This window comes from Dermacentor silvarum, chromosome 9, assembly GCF_013339745.2.
Source record: "Dermacentor silvarum isolate Dsil-2018 chromosome 9, BIME_Dsil_1.4, whole genome shotgun sequence".
Taxonomy (NCBI): Eukaryota; Metazoa; Arthropoda; class Arachnida; order Ixodida; family Ixodidae; genus Dermacentor; species Dermacentor silvarum.
Window position 1 is genome coordinate 157,198,541 of NC_051162.1, and position 11,470 is coordinate 157,210,010.

At 47.7% G+C, this 11,470-nt stretch overlaps 1 non-coding gene across 1 annotated transcript; it reads left to right on the forward strand.

The window, feature by feature from the left end:
- The first annotated feature begins 11,083 nt into the window (after positions 1-11,083).
- Positions 11,084-11,155, forward strand: Trnar-ccu (transfer RNA arginine (anticodon CCU)). The gene has a single exon. It is a non-coding gene; the product is annotated as a tRNA-Arg (tRNA).
- The last annotated feature ends 315 nt before the right edge of the window (positions 11,156-11,470 follow it).

Here is an 11,470-nt window from a genome sequence, read left to right on the forward strand (position 1 = left end):
GTCGCTTCGCGCTGACATAATTCATGAAACCGGTGCTACTATCACAATTTCATTCCTGGGCGCTTCCGTTTGGGTTGGTAATTTACTGCGAATCATGTCTGCATATGGAAAAAACTGTCACGGTGTTTGTCAAGGCTTTGACACTCTGTGAAGTTTTGGGCGAGAATGTGGCGGCCGCATTCTGAAGCAACAAATGCGCAACAAATGAAGCAACAAATGCGGCAGCCGCATTTAGATGATGGCGAAAACGCTCGACGCCCATTTACTTAGATTTAGGTGCACGTTAAAGACCCCAGGTGGTCGAAATAACCGGTATACATTTCCGCCGCTTCCCTTCAGGTGTCGGTTAGGCCGCGCTCGCGCAGGATCTTAGGCTACGTTCACACTTGGTCTCGAAGCTGTCGGAAGCGGCAAAATCTTGCAAAAATCCGCCCGCCTAGGCGGCAAAACAGGCAGAAAAACAGGCAGCGAGCCAAATCGGTCTCGGGCCGATTTTTTTCGCCGTGGCGAAGCGGAAACGCGGCGGAAAGTCGTTCTGCTTCACCGGAAGCTACACTAGCATGTAAACAACCGGTCGCAAAATTGAACATGGCACCAAAAGTGTAGGCTGTAATGCTGATCGACGGGATCAAGAACCAGCCCTTGCTCTACGACAAGAGTGGCACTAAAACGTACTGTCAGCAATACTCGCGATAGTATTCAACGTCGCGCTACCGGAGGTGCAGCAACGAAGCCTTGGCGTGACCCAACTTCTCGCGCTTTTTCAAAGCCAGGCGAACCCACCACCGCCGTTTCCGAGGTGTCCGCGTCTTCCGTTTACTCATTGTCCATTTCTAGAAAACAAGTAGGTAGAAGTATAAAAGCCATTTCTTCTTCCACTTCCACGGCAGACAATAGTTAGGCAGATTCCTCGTTGGCGCTCCATAATCCTCCTCGCACGTGTACGGTATGTTGCAGAAGTCGCGGGGTGCTTTTCTCGTCGCGAGTAGGACGCGCAGGCTTTGGCGAGCCCCAACACAAGGGCCAGCCCGGGTTTTAGCTGTGGTGTTCAACTTGTCCCTTTGGTGTCCTGGAGGCGCCGACAATATGAAATGATGAAATGTTATTGCAACTTGTAAATAAAATCTATTAAAGAAATATTATCACGCCTAGGCACCAACCTGTGACTCAGCGCTACCGCACCCGTGTAAGGAGAATTACGGAACGCCAACGAGGAATTTACCGAAGGTCGCAGATGACACACGAAGTTGCGTAAAATGATCACTTTTGATGACGGTATGTGGGTCAAAGAATGAACATACCACTCGAAATAATGCGATAATGAGCGCCACCACGCCGACAAAAGAGAGAAAAAAAGGTGAAGGAAAGACAGGGAGGTTAACCAGACATTATCTCCGGTTGGCTACCCTGTAACGGGGGAGGGGTAAAGGGATTCGACAGGAGAGAGAGACACACACACACACACACACAACTGAACTGTTTCTGTGGGCATTGTCAGTCTGCGAAGGCGTTCTAGTGTTGAATAGTGTCAACGTCCCATCCTACGTCACACAGTGTACAGTCACAATTTGTCACTGATTTCGGTGTCTTTTAAATAACGCAGCAGTGCCTTCAAGGTGGCTCGCGCTGTTGTTCGTGTAGGCCCGTTTACAAGGATGTCGATTTGCGTTATTAAGCGTTTGTCCAGTTGACCTATCGTGGCTGAGAGAGCTGCTCTCTGCGGGTTAAAACGAGGGCACTCACAAAGAAGGTGTGAGATTGTTTCGTTGCACCGGAAGAGCGTTCGAATCACAGTCGGTCAGATAGGCCGGTGGCTCGTAAGAAGCGCAGAAGCGCCTGCACGGCCTTCTTCTGTGACGTTGGGTCCAGTCTGTGGTGGAGAATTTTTTCTTCCGACAGAGGCCGGTCGTCCAATTGGTTGAACGCGTTGGTAAGAGAATGTCTTTGCGCACTGTACTGCGGGCAGTCGCACAAAATATGTACAATTGATTCTTCATTGCCGCAGTGGTCACAGGCTGCGCTGTCGGCCATTCCTATGCGGAACGCATAGGCGTTGGTAAACGCAACGCCCAACCATAATCTGCACAAAAGTGTTGCGTCTCCTCGGCGAAGCCTTGATGGTACTCGAAGGCTTAGGGTTGGGTCCAGAGAGTATAAGCGAGCATGCATGAAGTGCGATTCATTCCATTGTGACCCTGTGCGTTGGCGGGCGATCGCGCGGTGCTTCCGTGCAGCGTCAGTCCTAGAAAGTGGAATGGGTCGTTTGTGATCTTCTTTATGAGCTGTGCGGGCAGCTTGATCGGCCCGTTCATTGCCGATAATTCCACAGTGACTTGGAAGCCACTGAAAAGTTATTTCTTGCCCTATCTCAGTCAGATTGTGTATTGCCTCGGCAATCTCAAAGACCAGCTGCTCGTGTGGACCGCGGCGTAAAGGTGATAGTAGAGACTGCAGAGCCGCCTTTGAGTCGGAGAAAATTGTCCATTTGTGTGTCACTTGATCACTAATGAATTGCAGCGCGGCACAAAGTGCTGCGAGCTCTGCTGCCGTCGATGTTGTGCCGTGAGACGGCTTGAATTTAATAGTTGTGCCCATCGTTGGTATCACCACTGCCGCGGTAGAGCTGTTCGGCAGGACGGAGCCGTCGGTGTATATATGGGCAGAGTCTTGGTACTTCTCGTACAACAGAAGTAAGGCGAGCTGTTTAAGGGCTGGTGATGACAGCTCTGCTTTTTTGTGGATGCAAGTATTGTCAGGTTGATATTTGGCTGTGTAAGGCACCACGGAGGAATCGAAGGTCTTGCGGCAGGAGTGAAGCAAGTTGGTAATGATTCACCATGCGTGGCTATTGTTTGGCACAAAGAGGTACGTTGTCTGTCCGCTGGCAGAGATGCCAGGTGGTGGTGGGGAGTCCGGGCAAGATGTCGTATATGTGTACTTAGTGCTTCAACCTCAATGTGAGTCTTGGCGAGGTGGTCTCCAGCAATTGCTATAGTCGCCACTGTGGATGCACTCCGAGGCAGGCCTAGGCAAATGCGGAGCGCTTGTGCTTGAACACTTTGTATGGTGCGCATACTCGTTTTGTTGACGTTAGTTAAGGCTGGCAAGCTGTACCGCAGGAAGCCAAGAAACAGCACATTGTATAGTTGCAGCATAGCACTTGTGGACATTCCCCATGTCTTTCCAGTGAAGAACTTAAACAGGTGACAGATGCCTGTTAACCGTTTCTTCATGTATGAAACATGATGGCTCCATGACATATCTCTGTCAATTATAATGCCTAGAAACTTGTAAGATCGAATGTAGGGTATTCTTTGGCCATTTATCAATACGCTGTAGTCTGCCATGGGCTTCCGTGTAAATGCCACAAGTGCGCATTTCTCAGACGATATTTCCAGACCTCGATTCCGGAGGTAAATAGCAGTCTGAAATGCGGCTTTCTGGATCCTCGCACGCAGTTGTAGGCGTGTTACTGCAGACGTGCAAACGCAGATGTCATCCGCATACATTGATAGCTGAACTGTGCTTGGCAGGTGCTCAATGAGAGACAGGAGAGTCAGATTAAACAGCACAGGGCTGAGGACACCACCCTGGGGGACGCCGCGGTAGCTGTAATGTAGAGAGGTGTGGCCGTCCTCAGTGTTCACGAAAAAGGATCGCATGGAGAGGTAGTCGCGTATCCATTGAAACATCCGGCCGCCCACACCTACTTCTGCGAGAGCAGTAAGTATGGCTTCATGTGTAATGTTGTCATATGCCCCTTTCACGTCAAGAAACAAGGAAGCGCAAAGACGCTTTCGACATTTTTCGTGCTGAACGTAGGTGACTAGGTCGACGACGTTATCTATTGATGATCGACCACGGCGAAAGCCCGTCATAGCCTCTGGGTAAATGTTGTGGTACTCTAGGTACCACTCCAGGCGTCCTAGGATCATTCTCTCCATTATTTGCCCACACAACTAGCCAAAGTGATCGGGCGATACGATGAGAGCTCCAAAGGCGATTTGCCAGGCTTCAGTAGTGGAACCAGGCGACTGGGTTTCCAGCTTATCGGGAGCGTGCCATCTCGCCAAGATTCATTGTAGAGCTCTAGGAGAACTATGCTTGCGCGCTCACCCAGATGACGTAGGGCTCTGTAAGAAATGCCGTCAGGTCCTGGAGCCGATGTGCGTCCACACAAAGCTAGTGCTGCCTTAAGTTCATGGATTGAAAAAGGTAGATCCATGCGTTGATCTCGCGGTGGTGGAGAGCTACTCAAAGGCGGAAAATTGTTGGGAGAAGTGAGTTGGCCGGATAATCTGGCGCAGAACTCTTCTGCCACGTCAATATCCGGTCGCTGTTGAGAAAGGGCTAGGGCCTTGAATGGAAACCGCTGCACGGGCAGTGTCCGGAGACCTCGTACCGTCCTCCACAATTGCGATAAAGGCTTGCGAGGGTCTAGAGACTCACAGAACGCAGCCCAGCGTTGTGATTCCAGCTTAGCTAACCGGCGCTGGATCTTCTTTTGGATGCGTCTGGCGGTCCGTAAATCATCCATTGCATGCGTGCGGCGGTACCTTCGTTCAGCACGTCGACGAATTGCTCGAAGTCGTTCTAATTCTATATCAAATTCCGTTAGCTTCGAAGAGCATGTGAGAGTGCACATAGTATCTTGTACTGCACTCTTGATAGTCTCTTCCAAACGATGTGAAATGTTGTCTTGACAGTGCTCTTTCATGAGAGACTGAAATTTGGTCCAGTCCACTTTTTGGATGGTATCGCGTATCTTGGAAGGAGATAATCCGCTTATTTTGACGTATGTGGGAATGTGGTCACTCCCATGTGTTTCTATATCTGCAAACCACCCAGCACGTCTGACGAGGCTTCGTGAGACAAACGCCAAGTCCAGACAGCTGCTGTACGTGGAGCCACGTAAGAACGTAGGACCCCGCCGACAAACGTACGCAGACGAGATGGATCTGGGCGAAAACGGCAGCGGCGGCCGCGGCGCTACCAAAACAAATGTGAACAACTTGGAAAGGTGCGGAAAAAAAATTTTCCGGCCGCTTTGGCCTTTCCGCCCGCTTGCCGCTTCCCAAGTGCGAACGTAGTCTGCGCGAGAAACGTCTCTTGTTTGTGATTGCGCCCCTACGGAAGGCTGGTAACGTGTTGTTGAATCCCAAACCAACAATTACGGAAGGCTGGTAATTGCTGTTTTGTTGTGGAATCCCAAACCAGCAATGTACACACAAAGGGGTTGATGACAGCAGTGAAATTCCACCGACTCGCAACAGAATGCACGAAACAGACAGCCGACAAGCATGCATGAAATACTGCTGTGCGCAGTTCAGCGTAAGTAAACTCTTGTTGCAGGCGCTGACAGTTCTCGTCGGAGTTCACGCGTCCTGAAAAATTGATTATGTGCACTATGCACTGAACAAGACCGGAGTTCATTCCTGCATCACTAGTACATCAATCAGTCGAGATTCTGTGAGGTACAAGGCCGCTTCCTGTTTGCACTGGCGTAAGTGAAGCAGAAATGCTTCACTTACGCCAGTGCTCTCTTTATCTCTCGTCCGTAGCTGTGGTTTGCCCGAATGATCCCCCGGTGCTTCGCCCACTCATCATCCTTCACTTCGTGGATATGCTGTGAATTTTAAGCACGCACTGCTTAAAATTCGTACACATGCCATATCTATGCTGTGCGGTGAAAATATTCTGTACAATTCTGAATCTGTTGACGTAAAGGCAAATGACGGCTGCACGCTCGCACACAGCGGAAGACACAGTGGCCCATGCACTTGCCGCAGGAAATGCGACCCTCTCGTAAGAGGGAGCAGGGCGACGAAAGCTTCGGGGGTAAAAAAGCCTTACGTGTTTTTGCGCGTATTTAAGTTTTCTAGCGCAAAGACGCAGCGAACAAGCTATTGCTATGGAAGGAGGTATAGCCCGGTCACACGTATTTCCACGCGTATAGCCGTCCTTGACTTGTGAAACGCACTTCGCCCCCGACGAGGACGACGCCTTCTACACTTAACGGAAATTAACAATTATTGATGTCTTCTCCGATCGCACGGGTCTTCTCAATGATGCGTTTTCGAAGACTGGTCCATTCAGTGGCGCGATGAGAGACCGTTGCTCCAAACGCCCACTGTACCTGTCGTACTTACTGTATTTACTGAGCTTACTTAACATTTTACTTAATTTCTTCACAAGCACACGCACACGCGAGGGGGGGGGGGGGGGGTCCCATGTCTTTGATATACATGTATAGAGTCTGCTGAAACTACTGATATTGATTATCGATCACGTGACGTAGAGGTAAGCAGCAGCTTGCCCCCCCCCCCCCCCCCCCCCCCCGAGAAAAAATTTCCGACGCGCGTTGCTGGTTCTGCTGCATGTCGAAGTTTATACAGCTGATAAAACTACCTTGAGTCGACCCCATGGCTGCTTCGCATACTACTCAGGGTTCCCCTACGGGAAGATGGTGTAATTTTCTTTCTCGTTCCCGACGCGCGCTCTCTTTATCTCTCGTCCGTAGCTGTGGTTTGCCCGAATGATCCCCCGGTGCTTCGCCCACTCATCATCCTTCACTTCGTAGGTCTGCTGTGATTTTTTCTTATGCGAATGGGCCAGCACTAGAAATTTGCTTGCTTACCCGAGCCTTATAGCACACTTTCATTGAGCACTTCATGGGAAAGAACAAAATCGCATTATGTTCAATATTTAAGGATTGTACATAAGGTTCGAGTGATGTTCAATTAGAGAACACGCGCCTTCACGGGCAGTTTTTGGAACAACACAATTAGTCGGTTTATGCTCGAGTGTCGGCTTTATCAGGCATCTGCAGAAATAACTTGGGGGGGAAGTTTTTAAGGTATTCTAACGGTAACAAGTTAGACAACCTAAAATTGAAGCATGATCGATACTGTACAATAGCGATGCAATTGTTTACATGACAGAATATTCATTCATACAAGTGTATACGTGTTTCGCTCATATAGGCTGTCGCTCATTTAGGCTATTATTGAACGGAACAACATTGTGCACATGACAAGGACAGGCGGCAAGTGTGTCGTCCGTCTTTTGTGCTGAGATATCTGCGCAATCATGAAAACCTATTGAACCGCCTACTTTTCGAATAGTGCGAAGGAATGAAAAGAGCACTTGTGACCTTGTGAACCCCCCTTCTGACCACGTATAACTTACATTTTCGTTCTTTCTGTAGAAAACATCACGATATATCCATTCACCATTGATCCCAACGAAGGTGGAGTTGAAGCACCTGTACGGCATACTTTTGTAAGGATCGTCCGGCATCATGCCCAGAAGGAGACTTTTGTTCTGGCTCAGCAACTGTGGTAAAAATGAAATTGCACTTTGAATGGTATCTGGATAGCGCAGCAAAACACGGACACAAGAAGAAACTAAACAGGGAGACCAGCTCATTAGCTTCCCGGTTTCCTGAAGACAACGTATCAGCGACTTTGTGTGAACGCCGCCTTAACCAATTGCGATCAATGAAGATCCACAAAACAAGATGCTTTTAATTTCATCGGGCGCGCAATTTATGGCAGTGCCTAAGGACGGTGAAAAGTGTGCATTAGAAAGCAGCGTGCTGTAGCAGCAGTGAAGGAGGAGTGGGGCTCGGCGGCATTCATCAACGAGTTCCTCAAGGACCACAGCCCGACGCTTTAGCAAGCCGCACCACAAATGCACTAAATGTGCGCCTCTTTTCACTGACAGTCTTTCACACCAACGCTTTACCGAGCTGCGCCATAAACGAACAAGGTATGTGCCGCTCTTTGTGGGGCCATAGAGGGAACAAATGGCAGCGTACGCACGTAACGGCGCCTTCTATATATATATATATATATATATATATATATATATATATACACGCGGCGCTACTGGGTGGTGCAGTGTGTTCAGAAATATGCGTGAGAGAGGATGTTGGTCACCGCAAGATGCATGTATCTACGCATGCACTAGATGGCGTAGAGCGTTACCACGGCTGGGCAGTATCGAACAAGACATCTATTTTAGATACTATTTTAAGGTACTCTTTCGTATCTTGTATCTCTATCATGATACATTCGGCAAGAAATGTATCAATATATTTTATAGACATAATACGAAGTATTGTATATTTTACGACGCAGAATACACTCAAAGCAAAATCCTCGAAGACATCCCGAGTCACTGCAGGCAAGCAATTGAGCGCCGGTAAGTTTTTTTTTTAAGAGACGACACTTCTATACTAACTCATATTTTGTATATTCGAGCAATACTACGTGGCACCAGTATATAAAATGAATAATTTACCATATAACTTTTTAATTATAGCCAATATATGGAATGTTGCGACTACAAATTGGAAGTCAAGCCAGTACTTATAGCATATCCCTTCGCTTGAAACTTTGGGCGTTTAACCATTTCCGAGAAATATGTTCTGAACACGTACGTGTCGTGATATGCATTGCTTTTCCAGCTAACGGATCCAAATAAATCTTGCACAGCTGAAACCTACCATCTGGAACAGTAGTGTCCATAGCTTTGAGATTATTGGTACTTTGCGTACACTTTGCATGCGCTGAGCCAGTCGCGGTTATATACCAGCACGGACGTTCCCAAATAAAATTCGAAGCCCCTAAAGTGGGTGCTCAACATGATCTCAATTTTTATTATACTTATTCTCTTAGGCACTGGCGCACATCTGCTTTTGCACCGGCACGCTGTTAGAAGACTGCTTACCTAGAATATCATTTGCCGGACTTTCCTATACAGCATGTAGCTGCACAAACGTTAGTCGTCAGTTGAACATTAGGAATGACTTAATTAACATGAGAGTGAACCATATGGCTGCTATCGCAATCAACAAGCAGTGTGTGAGAAGGAACGGAAGGTAGGTGGAGCGTATTTTGCTATACTCAATCACTTTAGTCGTTTTTTACTGCTTCAAGCACAGGTTCACTTACCTTTCTTTTACTATCCTTAAAGCTCATGGCCTTCGACAGGATGAATACCTCCTTAAATGCCCGCATACCGGTAGTTTCACATTCTAACAAGGCCTGCTGAATAGCTTCTGTGCTATTTCCGGACGCTAAAGACGAATAGTCGTGAAATGTTTTAGGGGCGAAGCTCCTTAGGGTGTGGGTCTGTCCCTCCTCTGTAGTAGTAGTCGTCGTAGTCGTCGTAGTAGGTAGCCACGTCTACTTTTATGAGAAAAAAAAATTCCGAGAGTTGTGGCCGTAGCGGAATCGAACCAGGGACCCCTCGCTTCTGAACGCGTGGCGCTAACCACTACGCCACGAAGCTTTTTTTTTTCTTTATCCGGAACTTTCACTTTGTGGACACCAATTTCAACAGTTCTTGCCAAAAAACAAAATACATAATCATACATATACACATACTTTCACAGTTGCATGCATCCATGTTGTGCGGTCAGCCATATTTTGGCTGCCATGTCATGTCAGTTTTAAAATTCTTTTAAAGTTGCGAGGGGCTCAATCCTCGTCAGCCAATCTGGGGGGCATTCCTGATCTTTAATTACATCGATGAACTTGGAAACATCCTCCCGGAAAAGTTGTCGCGCAGGCCTTCGGTCAGGCTCACAATAAAAACCTGCCATTCGAGCCCGCCATAAACAGTGGAGGCCCATTAGCATAATGAGATCCAAAGGCAGTCCGTCCTCATTTTCTACAGTTAAAAATCTAATACCTAATGAATTTAAGGGCAATTCTTTCTGTAGTGTTCTTTGAAGAACGTCCCAAAAATAAACCCCTTCCCAACAATGCAAAAAAACGTGATCGATAGTTTCCAGTTGTTTACATATAAGGCAGTTTGCTCCCCAAGGTAAATAAAAACCCTTTTCTTGTAAAAAGCCCCGTACTGGCAAAGTCCCGGTATGTAATTTAAAGAAAAAGGATTTTGTACCTGGCTGCACCTGCATTTTTTTAACACGCTTTAAAACGTCATGTCCCTGTCCTCCACTGTTTATGGCTCTATACATGGGAACCGGTATGATCATGTCAAGTGTATCCCTGTATAATTTCTTCCGTGACACCGAAAAAAGGTAATCATTAGAAAAACGTACGGATAGAAAACGGACACTGTCAACTACTTCCCTTAGGTACCCTCGAAGAGAACCAGGCATACTTGAATTGCTTACCACATAAGCCGGCAGATGCTTGCTCAGTCGCAACTGACACATGGTGCGCAGAAAGGGGTCGCGCACGTCTCGAAAGAATGTAAACCTGTTCAAACAGCTAGTGAACAGGTTCACTACGCCACGAAGCGCACATGGACAGACGCACCTAGATGGCAATAAATACCCAACATTAACGAAAGACTGCGCGTTTCTAACGCGTTTGTGCTAGCGCGTTACGGCCCGTGCAAGAAGCTGGTGTAAGACGCTGTGGTCTCTCCGCCTTACCCCCGTATTCATAAACGCTGATGGCGTCGGCAAACGCGGTGCACGTTCCGGCATGTGTAAACGGCTGCGTAAGACGCTGTGGCCTCTTCCCCTTAGAGTACTGCACGTTTCTAACGCGTTTGTGCTAGCGTCCCCTTAAGCGGGAGATGGTGCAATTATAATGAAGGGCGCTGTTATAAAATAGGAATGACGTCACATATGGCGCGTGTCATTGGTGGAAGTCAATCGTTCGATTTAGTGCGGCGAGACTGGGCGAAGTACACGGAAGATTCACGGTTTACCGATGATTCCCTCCGGAGCTTCGCCCACTCATCATCATTCACCCCGTGGATATGCGGTGTTTTTCTATGACACCACGCTCAAAGAATCAAATACCATTATAAGGCGTTCGAACAGTAGTGCTCAGCGCTTTGAAACATAATTTCCGCTCTCAGCTTGATTTCATTCTTGGTTGTTCAATATAGTTCCATAGCTTGTTTCCTCTCCATCACCTCTATCAACAATGTTTTTCCCTCAAGTATCTCGGCTTAGCTGCCATTCCTATGCCGCTGTCCATACGTCCGTGAACGTAATAGCTACTGGCTAGGTACGTGACACCTTTGCACATCTTCTCCCCTGAGTCAACGTTTTTAGAAATTTGCCAAGATTTTGCCAAGATGGGAAAACGGTTCCGCGGTAGCTCAATGGTGAGAGCATCGCACGCCTAATGCGAAGACGTGGGTTCGTTCCCCACCTGCGGACAGTTGTTTTTTCATCCGTTTTCATTTCCGTTAATTTATCATTTCTTTAATTCAATTAGTGTGTGCAAGTAATTTCCCATATGTTGTTCTTGGTGTCAATGTTTGTTGGCTTCTTATGATGTGATTAATAAAAATCGGGCCCCTCGGTTCCCTTTCTTCTCATTCATTACATAACGAGGGCTCGAATCCGGCAACATTGATGCCTTCAGGGAGCATATGTGGGTTTATTGACCAGTTGCCATCACCCAAAAAAGATCACGTGCTCGTGACACCTGTGGCAGAAAGGATGTTCCACATCCGCCCCTAGGCTTGTGAG